The 14746-nt window shown below is 38.4% G+C and overlaps 2 pseudogenes; both read right to left on the bottom strand.

Moving 5' to 3' along the window:
- Positions 1 to 2171: 2171 nt before the first annotated feature.
- On the bottom strand, positions 2172 to 2762 carry LOC136319414 (small ribosomal subunit protein eS7-like; annotated as a pseudogene).
- A 498-nt stretch (positions 2763 to 3260) lies between these two features.
- LOC136320233 (calcium uniporter regulatory subunit MCUb, mitochondrial-like) lies at positions 3261 to 4582 on the bottom strand (annotated as a pseudogene).
- Positions 4583 to 14746: the final 10164 nt, after the last annotated feature.

Genomic DNA, 14746 nt, shown 5'->3' with positions numbered 1-14746 from the left:
TTCTAGGAATCAGGCTTGTCCATGCTCTCAGGAGAATGACTTGCAGACCTCAGCTCAACTGTGGATCTTGAAGAGACTCTGTAAACCTGGTTCTTCTCCTCAGAGAATCACAGACATACCTGTTCATGCTCCTTAAGGCAAACCTGAAAACCCGTGTAAGACTGCAGATCTTCAGTGGCCCTGTTACCCTCCCAGCTACGGCCCAGAAGCATGATGCTTACCAAGAAACGCTCCCTGAGCCAAACTCACTAACCTTGGTTCAGCTTAGGCTCTTGAAGAGGTCCTGTAACCTAAATGTAGCCCCTGTCAGTTATGGTCCCTCTCAGCTGTGGTCTAAAAGCAACCCTGCTGCCCCAGGGACCTATTAGGAGACAATACACATCAGTGCCCCTGGTGGCATATTTGACAACCTCTGTTGGTCTGTGAATAGGGAGTACTCTGTAACTTAGCTGCAAGCCCTCTCAGCCCTCTCAGTATGAGAGAAGTCTTACCCACTCAAGTACCCATCCAGTAATGCCATGGGAAGATTCCTAGAGACAGGCAGAAGCTATACCCATCTGACACCTGCTAACAGGATCAACATTTGCAAACCCAACTAACTGTGGACCATGAAATGGACCTTTTCCCAGTGCCAGCTCTACTGACCAATATCCTGGAGGCAGTACTCTTCAACCAGGAACCAGACAGGACCTATACATGCCCAGTTCCCTGGGAATAGGGCCACCAATCATGGACGTACGGCAACCACATGACACGGCTCAAACCCCACTTGACCATGATTCTAGAGGCAGTACCAACAGCCCAGGGACCTGACAGGAGAAGGTGACAAGCTGCCACAATCAGCCTGTTAAGACAAGAAGATATGTTTTTAAGAAACATATAGAAGAACTAAGAAAAAAATAATAAAGTCAATAAGGAAAATTTTTTTATAGAGTGAAAGTGAATCTAAATTTAGACATATAATTGGAATTGCAGTAGAGTGTGCAAAGGGGAGTAATTTTGGATATTAAAAACAAATGCCTCTTTCAGTTAGCAGGATTTGAAGCTCATTAATTAATAGCACTGGTATTTTGAAATAAAATAAAGATTAACTCAAGAAAGGAGTTCTTTATAAATGTAATTTTTCTAATGATTTTAAGAGCATCTTTGTTTTATTTAAATATAGGAAACTAACCATTATATATATAGTACTCTAGCAATTAACAAATCCTATTTGCTCTAAATTCAGTAATATTAACAGAATACATTCTTTGTACCATCAGTCAGTGTGATTAACAATCAGATGACTTAGCAATATAAGGGAATTTTATCAGAAAAATTATAATGAAATGGAAGGTTGAGTATTAAAAATAATTACAATCAAGCATGTGAAATAGAGAATTTAATAATTTTTTCTTACTATTTGACTTATGAATATGCTTACCTCAAATTAGGGCTTCTTAAACAGTATATTAATCTAAATTTTTTCATTCATTCATTATACTAATAATATTACTTTAAAAGTTGTGAATTCTTATTTTAGTTTTTGTCAGTGTCTATAAAAAGGTGCATGCATTTTCTTTAATAATGTAATATTGGTGTATGATTTAATAACTTCCTTAATAAAATTTTATTGTTTTCACAAGCATTAACCTTATGACTTTCATTATTTCTCTTTAATTCTAGAATTCTATACCAAATATAATAGCTATAATTTCAAAGAGCATAATAAAACTATTGTAAAACTATTGTAAGTAACTTTAAAATAATCATACAAAGAGAGTAAAAAAAAAACCTACAGAAAAAAAATCCTACAAGGTTATTATAAAAAAGGAGAGATTAAAATCCAATGCCATTTCTGAACATACATAGTACTAAGCTATAACTCAAGGTTGTCAGTTTTCCCCCTGAAGCAGTCCTAAGAGCAAAAATTATAAGTGAAATTGTGGTCTGACTCCTTACTTCTATGCTAAAGAGATCAGGTAATTATTTATTTATTTATTTATTTAAATTTTATTTAAAAATAAATTTAAAGAAATATTGCAAAGATAGCTTACAGTTCCTGAAAACCAAATCTCACACCAAGTTTCTCCTATTGTTTATAGTTTACATAACCCTGGTACATTTGTTACAACAAATAAAACAATACTCATACACTATTATTAACTAAAGTCCATATTTTTTATTTTAATTTATTTTTTTTCCAACTGATACTCTGAGAATTTCAACTTAACATTCTTGCGAGAAGCTTCTTAGAGACACCAGAGAAATTTCAACCCTGTCCTCCACGTTGCTCTGCTTGGCTTGAGTCAAATGGACTTTTATGAGCAGGCTGCCGTCCGGTTCCGTGCGGATTCGCATGCCCACACTTTCACCTGAGGAAACCAAGTCTTCCCGGGTCGCATCATGCACGGCTGTCAGAGTGCGGCTCTGGGACACTTTTGCTTATCCTCTGCTCGGCTTTCTTGAGTTGGCTTAGGCAGAATTCTCCTCTGAGAGACCAAGACAGCGTGCTTCCCACTGAACGTTTTCTCCTATTCACGTACCAGCCCGACCTGGATCTTCCGGAAAGACTTTCAGTTGAGGAACCAGAACAAAGATTTTAATAGCTTTCTAACCGCGGCCAACTTCATTTTCCTTGGCTGCTGTGATGTTTTCAGCTCCTGAAATTGGGCCTGGAGGGCCGACTTTATCTCCAGTTCCCGCAGAGCCTGGGAGATGCCCGACTCGAACTCATTTGGCTTCTCTTTGAGCTTCACGATCATGGCTGTCGGACTGAACATGGCGTTCTCCTTGATGAGCACCAGCTTGGAAAAAGCAAAGTCCATATATATATATATATATGTGTGTGTATATATATTAGATTTTTTCATTTTACCTGAATTTTTTCCCCTGTTGCAGCTTCCAATATGGACTACCATGTTGCATTTAGTTGTCATATCTTCTTAGACTCCTCTTGATTGTTACTCTTTCTTCCTTGTTTTTGATAACCTTGACATTTTTGAGGTGTGTTTTCTTATAGTTTATAGAAAGTCCCTCAGTTTGGGTTTTTCTGATATTGTTTTTTTCACAGTTCAACTAGGGTGATGGGTTTCAGGGAGGAGGATCACAGAGACAAACTGTCACTTTTGTTTTTACCCGTGTTTTGCAAGCATTTTTATTTTTCATTAATGAAACAAATTGAAGCAATCTATGGGACAATGAACTATGGGACTCAGAAAGTTCTAGTTTCTAAGTTGCAAAATAAACATATAATGGGAAAATAAGATAAAATCATAAGATTAATTATCTCCATTAAGTTCCTCCACTTGCACGGGCAAACAGCAAGAGGGATGTATGCGGCCCTGGCGGGTTGGCTCAGCAGTAGAGCGTCGGCCTGGTGTGCGGGGGACTCGGGTTGGATTCCTGGCCAGGGCACATAGGAGAAGCGCCCATTTGCTTCTCCTCCCCCACCCCTCCTTCCTCTCTGTCTCTCCCTTCCCCTCCCGCAGCCAAGGCTCCATTGGAGCAAAGATGGCCCGGGCGCTGGGGATGGCTCCTTGGCCTCTGCCCCAGGCGCTAGAGTGGCTCTGGTCGTGGCAGAGCGACGCCCCGGAGGGGCAGAGCATCGCCCCCTGGTGGGCAGAGCGTAGTCCAGGTGGTCGTGCCGGGTGGATCCTGGTCGGGCGCATGCGGGAGTCTGTCTGACTGTCTCTCCCCGTTTCCAGCTTCAGAAAAATACAAAAAAAAAAAAAAAAAAAAAGATCTGGTGTATGCAGTTCAGGGATACTTTAACCTTAGCAAGGTCTTCTTATAACTTGTGCCATGTCAAAGTGCTGCTGCTTTGATCTCTTACGAAAGAATTGAAGAAATTGCCTACTCTTCATAGCTGAGTAAGTATAATCCTGTCGAGTAACTATAAAGTTGCAAAAAAAGACCGTGGAATTTGCCAGTGTGATGAAGTATGTAACTGGTTCCCTGATATCCCAGGAGTACACGCACCAAGTGAGCCAGGTCAATACCTTTCCCTAAATGAACAGCAGCACTAATCCAGCCCACAGGAGTCCACCGGTTTGGGTTTCTAAGAGAGCTTCAGTTCTGGTTTTCATCTGTTCCAGGGGCTGCAGCTGTCCCTTCCAGTGGTCAATTTTCTTCAGTGGAACTTTCTCATTTTCTGAAACTCTTCCACATTCAAGGTTTTAAAAAGTCTGTGAGCCAAGGATTTTATGGTTTCCATCTAAGGAATGTACTCACTACTCAGTTATTCTTTCTTGGGGCACTGAACATCATATTTTATTAACAAGAAATTTAAAATTATTCACTAGCACAATTGCCATCAGTGATAAAGCTGCAATCTCACTGCCAGCTGCTGTAAAAATGGCTGCAGTTTTGACACCTTTGTCTTCATTTCATAGGTCCTGGAATAATGAACCAACTGTTGATAACATTGGGTTTGACTACAAATTGGCAGCACTTTCTTTCTGGATGGTAAAGTAAGTGTCAAAGGAAGGCCGTGTTTATAATGAACTCTTATGTCATCAGGTGGCACCTCTGTACTATAAAGATGTGATTGATAGTATTTCAGATTTTCACTCAACTTCTCATACAAAACCTGGGATGTCATTAGCCACTTCCCTGCTCAGTCCAGGGTGCTGGGATCAGCGGCCATCAACACAACAGGGGTCCCCTTAAACTGTCATTTTCATCACATTATCAAGGGTCCATGCAATAAACATGACTTATTAGTGATGATTTAACCTTTGATCACCTGGCTAAGCTAGCCTTTGTCTGGTTTATACAATACATGTAATGTTACTTCCCTTCTCTCTACTTCTATAGTGTACTCTTTGACACTATGAGTAACCCACAGCTCTGGAGTAAGGCCATATGTTCTAATTCTTTGAGAGAAGAATATTTACATAAATTATTTAGAATTCTTCTGCATAAGAGATTGATTTCTACCAGTAGTGGGATTCAGCCAGTTCACAAAGGTTCGGCAAAACTGGTACCTAATTTTTTGCTGAGTTTGGTGAACTGGTTGTTAAAATGGCACTTGTAATCAGGGTTCTCTCTAAGGTGGGCACCTGGGCAGCCACCCAATGTGGAAATCACAAATTTACACTCTTTACTCTTTTTTAATGTTCATTTGTGTAACAGCATATTCTAACTGCCCATAGTAATGTTCATTCTGTACATAGGTGAAAAAAAAATTGCAAGTGAGGACGTCAATCAAGAAGCAATATGGAAATATCTTAAATAAAAGTTTTATTTTTCTTGTCAGGTATTATTTAATACTTTTTCATTAATATTTTAAAACTCATAACATAATCTACTTTTGTGTGCCTCTTTGATTATTCTTATTTAAGTTTTAAATGCATGAAATAATAAACTTTTTCAGTATATCTTTTTTTATACTTAAACCAGTCATTAAGGCAGAGAACTGGTTGTTAAATTATTTGAATCCCACCACTGGTCTCTACTCACCGTTTATTTCTTCAATGATTTATTCATATCAGTATAAACTCATGGACATTTAGTATTATATTCTACACTTTGTCACTCAAGTTTTTCTGGGTTTTGCTGCTGAAATTTCTTTCAGTTTGTTGCTGTGTTTCTTTGACATAAGACCGAAATTTTTTTTCTTTTCCTTTTTTTTTAAGCACTTCTTTACTATCTGGCATTAAAAGATGTTCCAAGTTTATTTTGTATAGTACTTGTCTCAGCCCTAGAATTAGTCATTTCTTCAAGAAACCCTAATTTATTTCCATGGAGAGTAGCATTAGAAACCAAGATACAGGAATTGGGTTCATGTACATGCATACATAATGTATCTATATACATTATACATATATTAATATATTAACTTACTTTACATTAATTTACAAATGAGTTTGTGCCAATGTATCTCATTCTATTTTACTACCACACAGATCATTTTTGTTTTTACCTCTTGTTTATCTGTACTCTCTAACCTCGACCAATGCAGTACTGAGGTTTCTTGCTCTCAACATTGTCTTTATTTACTTTTTTGTTCAATCTCACTTTGTATGTACTGTGTGAGTGTATGTGTGTGTGTATGTGTGTGTGTATATATATATAAATATATATTTGCATCTACATTAAGATACAAATGAGTTACGCTGACGTCTCCCATCTAGCCCAGTATCACATAGGTCGTTCTTATTCGTCCCTTGCTTCTCTCTAAGCTACCACTCCAACATTTGTCTTGATACCAACATTCACCGTTCATAAGCTTCGTTGTTTCATGCCAGTACATGTGCACAGTAGTTTCAGGATTCACATTTGTATCCTGTGAGAAACAACTTGACTATGTAGAGTTTTGAGTCTTATAGTTTCCCTTTATTTTCAAAGTTTCTTAAGTCATCACTCGTCTCTACCTCCTTCAGGGAGGTTTGTCATACACGTGTAACAGACTTCGTTTTTTTGTAACACTCAGTATTCCATCCTAGATTGGGCCACTCTTGATCCAACGCAATAACTTTCTAGATTTTTAAAAATTCTTATACATTGAGGTTTATTCTTTGTGTTGTGGAGTTCCCTGGGTGGTGACAAATACATAGTGTCACATATATATTATTACAGTACCATACAGAATAGCTTTTCAATACAAAAAATCAACTATGCTATACCTATTTATCATCTCCACTCTCCTCATACCCTGGCAACCAAGATTCTCATGTTCCATCTTTGAACAATTTCCATTTTTGAAGTTTTAACTTTTCCAAAAATATCATATAAATAAAACCATATAGTTCATAGCCTTTCAGACTGGCCTCTCTGTTTGCATTGTGCATTTCAGATTTTTCTATTTATATGTATAGATTAACAATTTATTCCTTTTATCACTGAAGAAAATGTTGCATTGTGTGAATATGCCACAGGTTAAGTACTCACCTACTGAAAACATCGTTGTTGCCTCCAGGTTTAGAGATTATTACTAAAGAAAATTCAAGCCCTAGCCGGTTGGCTCAGTGGTAGAGCGTCGGCCTGGCGTGCAAAAGTCCCAGGTTCGATTCCCGGCCAGGGCACACAGGAGAAGCGCCCATCTGCTTCTCCACCCCTCCCCCTCTCCTTCCTCTCTGTCTCTCTCTTCCCTTCCTGCAGCCGAGGATCCATTGGAGCAAAGATGGCCTGGGCGCTGGGGATGGCTCCTTGGCCTCTGCCCCAGGCGCTGGAGTGGCTCTGGTCGCAATAGAGCGACGCCCCGGAGGGGCAGAGCATCGCCCCCTGGTGGGCAGAGCGTCACCCCCTGGTGGGCGTGCTGGGTGGATCCTGGTGGGGCACATGCAGGAGTCTGTCTGACTGTCTCTCCCCGTTTCTAGCTTCAGAAAAATACAAAAAAAAAAAGAAAATTCAAATATTTTTATGTAATTTTGTGTAGACATGGTTTTCAATTCAATTATCTAAATACCTATAGCATGCTCACTGGATCATATAGAAAGACTATATTTTGCTTCATAAGAAACTACCAGACTGTCTTTGAAAATAGCTGCAGTACTTTGTATTTATACCAGCAATGAATGAAATTTTTTTCCTTTTAATTGAATTTATTGGGGTGACCTAAAATATACAGGTTGCAGATATACAATTCTATAACACATCATCTGTACACTGTACTGGATGTCCAACCCCCTGAATCAAGTTTCCATCCATCACTATTTATCCCCTCATACTCTCTTCCACCTTGAATGAGAGTTCTTATTGTTCTACATCCTCCATAGAAAGTGGTAGTAATAATTCTGGGGATTTTAGTCATAATAATAAGTGTGTAGTGCTTTCTCATTGTTGTTGCATTTTTGTTTTTGTATGGTTTTGTTGTTGTTATAAGATTATGCAGAGAGTTCTTGTATGCCCTTGCAGTGGGATGAATAGAAGCTCCCAAAATATATGCAAGACCTAGACTCAAGAGATATGAACTGAGCCTTATTTGGAAATAGAGTCTTTGCAGATATAATGAAGTTAAAGTTCTTGAGAAGAGATGATCTTGAGTGTAGGGTGAGCCTTAAATCCATTGACTAGTGTCCTTAAAAGAGACAGAGAAAGAGGCTATGTGAGATCGAAGGGCAAGCTACAAACCAAGATACAGTATGCTAAAGATGGCTACAAACCACTGGAAGCTAGGACAGACCATGCAAGGGAAACTTCTTCAGAGTCTCCAGAAGGAGCCAGCCCCAATGACATCTTGAGTTCAGATTTCTGGCTTCCAGAACTTTGAGAGAATAAACTTCTGCTTTAAGTTTGTGATAACAGTTTTGTGGCAACCCTAAAAAGCCAATGCAACCCCTTACCATGTTGTCTCTATATCTGCATCTTACCATACTATGATACATTTGTCAAAACTAAGAAACCACTGCTACATTGCAGAGATTTGCAAAGTATTTTGCATCTCTTCTCGAGAATCTAAACTTAATTATATCTGCAAGGACTTTATTTCCAAATAAGGCTCCATTCATAGCTACTGAGTCTAGGACTTGAACATATTTGGAGGATTTTTATTAATTTCACTATAAAGGCATACAGGAACTCTCTGCATTATAGTAAAACTACATTACTATTAAGTAAATTCTAGTTTTTATTTTGATTTCCCTATGTTTCTATTCTATGATCTAGTCTAGGATACCACATTGCATTTAGTCAAGCCATGTGTGACAGTTTCTTAGTCTTTGTTTGTTTGTTTGTTTGTTTGTTATGGCTTTGACAGTTTTGAGAAGTACTGGTCAATTATTTTATAGAATTTTTGTTTGTCTGATGTTTTTCTCATATTAGAACAGAGTCATGGATTTTTGAAAAGAGTGTCACAGATATGAAGTATATTTTTATCATATCATGTCAGGAGATCAAGAAATCAATACGATATCACTGGTGATGCTAATATTGATCACTTGGTACAGGGAACTCTTGCTAGATTTCTTTGCTGTAGTGTTACTATTTTTCTTGTTTCCATATTTTATTATTTGTAAGTGAGCAATGAATTACAACTTATACTCAGGGAAGAGGAGTATTTACATATAGTTTTTGCAATATTTCTGTAAGGAAGATTTGTCTCCTCGCCCTATTTTTTTTTTGTTTAGCCAATCATTTATTCATAACAATATAGATTTGTGCCCCACATATTTGTAACATTTTCTGCTTCATTTGGCATTCCAAATAAAATCTGTCTTTGCTTTATTTTTCCCTTCTAGAAACAAGACTTTCCAAACTTCATTCTCTCTCTCTCTCTCTCTCAATTAATGTGTTGAATATTAATTGAGAACCAGACATTATCTCTAACTTAAGGATAATATAATACAAATAATTTTTTTCCGGAAGTTCACAGCCTAGAGCAGGGGTCTCAAACTCGCGGCCCGCGGGCCGCATGCGGCCCGCCGAACAATTTTGTGCGGCCCGCAGACTAATCCACGAAGTTCAAAATATTTTGGATAAAATTAAGTAAGCCTAGGGGCCTACTTGTATTTTTCATTTCTCTAGCATCCTAGCTAGATATTAGCTTAGTTAACAGCAGTTGTGATGTGAACTACAGTTTCTGGTCGTTTTGTGACACTGAGTAAACTGCATGTACGATTGTGCTTGTTGTACTGATTTTTTTTTGTTTTCAACTGCAGTGAGAAAAGTGTTGCATAACAGTTGCCTTTTGTAGACCTAGTGCGGCCCACCGAACAGCTGTGATCTTGCTCTGCGGCCCACATGCTGAGTTGAGTTTGAGACCCCTGGCCTAGAGGGCTCTGCTATATGCCATTTACCTTGTTAGGTCCTGAGGATATAAAGTTACTTTGGAAACAACCAGAAGATGACTTCTATTTTTCTTCTTCCTTTTTCTCTTCTACTTCCTCCTTCTCTTCTTTCTTCTCCTCTTCCTTATTCTTCTTTCTTCTTCTTATACTTGCATTTTTAACAATATGTAGTAAATCTCGCTTGACCAGGCAGCAGCACAGATAGAGCATCACCCTGGGACTCTGAAGACCCAGGTTCAAAATCCGGAGGTCTCCAGCTTGAGCGCAGGTTTATCTGGCTTGAGCATGGCTCACCAGCTTGAGCATAGCATCACTGGCTTCAGCATGAGATCATAGACATGACCTCATGGTCGCTGACTTGAGCCCAAAGGTCACTGGCTTGAAGCCTAAGATTTTTGAGTTGAGTCCAAGGCTTCTGGCTTGAGCAAGGAGTCACTGGCTTGGCTGGATCCCCCTGGTCAAAACACATACGAGAAAGCAATCAATAAACAACTAAAGTGCCACAGCTACGAGTTGATGCTTCTCATCTCTCTCCCTTTCTGTCTGTCTCTCTCACTAAATAAATAAACAAACAAACAATAGGTAGTAGATCTCTTTTTAACTTCATATGATCTAATATTTGTATATATTGTGAAATGATCATCATAGTAAGTTTAGTTATCTGTTATGGTACACAGCTACAAGTTTTTCTCCTTGTGATGAGAACTTTTTAGATGTACTCTCTTAGTAACTTTCAAGTATGCAGTAAACTATTACTAACTATAGACACCATGATGTACATTAGAAAGGCAAAGAGAAAGTTAAAAAATTCCAGTGAGGGGAAAGTGCAGATCAGGAATAGAATTACTGACCTGGAAGGGAAATAAAAAGACCCAGACATACATCCCTTGGCAGACATTACCAAGCTCTCTGTCCCACGGGTAAACTCTCAAGGGTAGTAAATAACTAAACTTGCTTCTTTGGTTTACCCCAGCCGATTTGCTAAATACAGGTCTGCCCATATTGGGAATTTTAAACTTCCATATAATCAACTTTCCTATTAAATTTATTCTCACTGAAGAGAGAAGATGGCAGCGGAGTAGGCGGATGCACAGACACCCAGCTCTCAACACCAAACTGGAATACAAATCAATTTAGAAAAAATCAGCATGAAAAACCAACACTGAACTGCAAGAACAGCTCTCAAAAACCAAGGAGCAAAGAGGAAGCCACAATAATCCTGGTAAGGAGTGCTTGAATCTCCTCTGCTTACAGGAAGGGAAGGAGGGGGGTGAGGCTGAGAGCCCAGAGAGGATTTCACAGAGGAAAAAGAGCAGAAACTACTGCTTACAGCCACTTACCTGGCGACCAGGGAGCAAGGTGGGTTGAAAAGACCAGCTTATCTCCCAAGTGGAAAAGACAGGGAGAGGGACAGACTGTGAGGGGCTAAGGTATGCAAGAAACAAAATAAAAAAGCTGACTCATTCGCTGGAGGCGGCCATAGCTGGGGGAGGGACTGAACCTTTCACAAAACAGAGCTGAAGTGCTTCCGGATCAGAGATCTCCGGACATCTATCCAGCTCCAATCAGCACAACAAGACACAGCTGAAAACAAGAAGTGGGGAGGAGGGGCAGTAACTCAGGTCTCCATGGAGATCTGAGATACACCTCCCCCTACTGAAGCTGAGAGAAAAAACCCTGCCCCCAGTGAGATTAGTTGGAGGAAGAGACCTTCACCGTCTCAGGTTACACCCACAGCATTCCTGGATACAGTTTCAAGGAAGCCCCCTGCTGAGATCAGTTAACAAGACTATCACCTGTTAAGAAAACAAACAAATCAAGACTTCAAAGCTGCCCAAATCCGAAAGTGGATTACAAATAATAGCTGATACCAACCCACGAAGACCTAAAAATAACACAACTGAAAACTGGAGGCAGACAACACCAAGCCTAGACTCAATCAACTCTACAAATAAAAAAAAAAGAAGAAGAAGAAGATGAGCAAACAAAGGAGTGCAATCCAAATGAAACCACAAGAGACACTTTCGAGAGATGAACTGAGTGATATGGAAATAATTCAAACTTCCAGATGCGGAGTTCAACATAATGATTTGTAAGGATGCTTAGGGGATCTTAGAACAACAATGGAGGGGGAGTTTGAAAACCTAAATAAAGAAATAGCAAGTATAAAAAAGAATCAGGTTGGAAGATGACAAATACCATATCAGAAATAAAGACCACAATGGAAGGAATTAAAACAGGATAGATCGAGCAGAGGATCGAATCAGCGAGTTAGAAGACAACTGGAATGAAGGCATGAAGGCAGAGAAGAAAAGAGAAAAAAGACTCAAAAAGTCGAGGAAACTCTTAGACAGCTCTGTGACAACTATGAAGAGAAATAACATCCACATCATAGGGGTTCCTGAAGAAGAAGAAAAAAGAACAAGGGATAGAGACTTTGTTCAATCATATCATAGCTGAAAACATTCCCTAAATTAATGCAAGAGAAACTCTCACAAATCCTAGAAGCACAGAGACTCCATTAAAGAGAAACCCAAAGAAACCTACACCAAGACACATCATAATTAAAATACCAAAGCTAAGCAATAAAGAGAAAATATTAAAAGCTGCAAGAGAAAAAAAAGTTATCACCTACAAAGGAGCCCCCATAAGGATGACATCTGACTTCTCAACAGAAACACTTGAGGCCAGAAGGGAATGGCAAGAAATATTCAAAGTAATGCAGAACAAGAACCTACAACCAAGACTACTTTATCCAGCAAGGCTATCGTTTAAAATTGAAGGAGAAATAAAAAGCTTCCCAGACAAAGAACAACTCAAGGAATTCATTACAACCAAACCAATGCTGCAGGAAATATTAAGGGGCCTGGTGTAAATAGATAAAGTGGGAAAAGAATTCAGAAAAAAAAAAAAAGAAAAAGGAATACATCTTTAAAGAAGAAAATGGCAATAAACAACTACATATCAATAATAACCTTAAATGTAAATGGATTAAATGATCCAATCAAAAGACATAGGGTAGGTGCGTGGATAAGAACACAGGACCCATACATATGTTGTCTACAAGAGACACACCTGAACAAAAAGACACACACAGATTGAAGGTAAAAGGATGGAAAAAAAATGTTTCATGCAAACGGAAATGAAAAAAAAGCTGGGGTAGCAATACTTATATCAGACAAATTGGACTTAAAACAAAGGATATTAGTAAGAAGATAAAGAAGGCCACTACATAATGATAAATGGGAGTAATCCAACAGGAAGATATAACTATTATAAATATCTATGCACCTAATATAGAGCACCCAAATATTAAACAGACTTTTGATGGATTTAAAGGGCGAGATCAACAGCATACTATAATAGTAAGGGGATTCAATACCCACTAACATCACTAGATAGATTCTCAAGAAAGAAAATTAACAAAGAACAGCAGGGACCTGTTATTGGAATGACAGCTAAACTAGATCAAACTTCGATTTTAATAGATATCTTCAGAACCTTTCTAACCTAAAGCAGCAGAAATACTAACATTCTTTTCAAGTGCTCATGGTACATTCTCTAGGATAGAAACACATCGTTAGGGCACAAAAAGTGCTCTCAACAAATTTAAGAAGACTGAAATCATAATCAAGCACTTTCTCCGATCACAACGGCATGAAACTAGAAATGAATCACAGCAGAAAGAAGGCTCAAAAATTCTCAAACCACCATGGAAACTAAATAGCAGGGTGTTAAATAATGAATGGATTTAAGAATGAATCACAGCAGAAATAAAGAAATTCCTAGAAACGAATGACAATGAGCATACAACAACTCAAAATTTATGGGACACAGCGAAAGCAGTGCTAAGAGGGAAGTTCATAGCACTACAGGCACACTTTCAGAGCTAGAAAAAGCTCAAAATAACAACTTAACCCTGCATCTAAAAGAATATAGAAAAGACAGCAAGTAAAGCCCAAATTAGTAGAAGGAAGGAAATAATAAAGATCAGAGCAGAAATAAATGACATAGAGGATAAAGAAGACAATAAAGAGATCAATGAAACTAGGAGCTGGTTCTTTGAAAAGGTAAACAAGATTGGATGCACCTTTAAGTAGACTCACCATGAAAAAGAGAGAGAGGACTCAAATAAATAAAATTAGAAATGAAGAGAGAGGAGAAATAACAACTGACACAACAGAAATACAAAATATTGTAAGAAAATACTATGAAGAACTGTATGCCAAAAACTAGACAACCTAGATGAAATGGACAAATTCCTTGAAACGTACAATCTTCCAAAATCAATCTGGAAGAATCAGAAAACTTAAACAGACCAATTACACCAAAGGAGATCGAAACAGTTATCAAAAAACTCCCAACAAAGAAAAGTCCCGGGCCCGATGGCTTCACAACGGAATTCTACCAAATATTCAAAGAACTAACTCCTATCCTTCTCAAACTATTTCAAAAAATTCAAGAGGAAGGAAGACTTCCAAACTCCTTTTATGAGGGCTAGCATAATTCTGATTCCAAAACCAGGCAAAGACCACACAAAGACAGAAAATTATAGGCCATATCCTGATGAATATAGATGCTAAAATCCTCAACAAAATATTAGCAAACCGGATCCAACAATATATGGAAAAAATCATACACCATGATCAAGTGGGATTTATTCTGGGGAGGCAAGGCTGGTACAATATTCGTAAATCAATCAATGTGATTCATCACATAAACAAAAAGAAGGAGAAAAACCATATGATAATTTCAATAGATGCAGAAAAAGCATTTGAAAAAATCCAGCACCCATTCATGATCAAAACTCTCAGCAAAGTGGGAATACAGGGAACATACCTCAACATGATAAAAGCCATCTATGAGAAACCCACAGCCAACATCATACTCAATGGGCAAAAATTAAAAGCAATACCCTTAAGATCAGGAACAAGGCAGGGGTGCCCCTTTCACCACTCTTATTTAACATAGTCCTGGAAGTCCTAGCCACAGCAATTAGACAAGAAGAAGAAATAAAAGGCATTCAAGTTGGAAAA

The sequence above is a fragment of the Saccopteryx bilineata genome, chromosome 1 (genome assembly GCF_036850765.1).
Source record: "Saccopteryx bilineata isolate mSacBil1 chromosome 1, mSacBil1_pri_phased_curated, whole genome shotgun sequence".
NCBI classification, from domain to species: domain Eukaryota; kingdom Metazoa; phylum Chordata; class Mammalia; order Chiroptera; family Emballonuridae; genus Saccopteryx; species Saccopteryx bilineata.
This window is presented reverse-complemented; position numbering and strand designations above follow the sequence as displayed.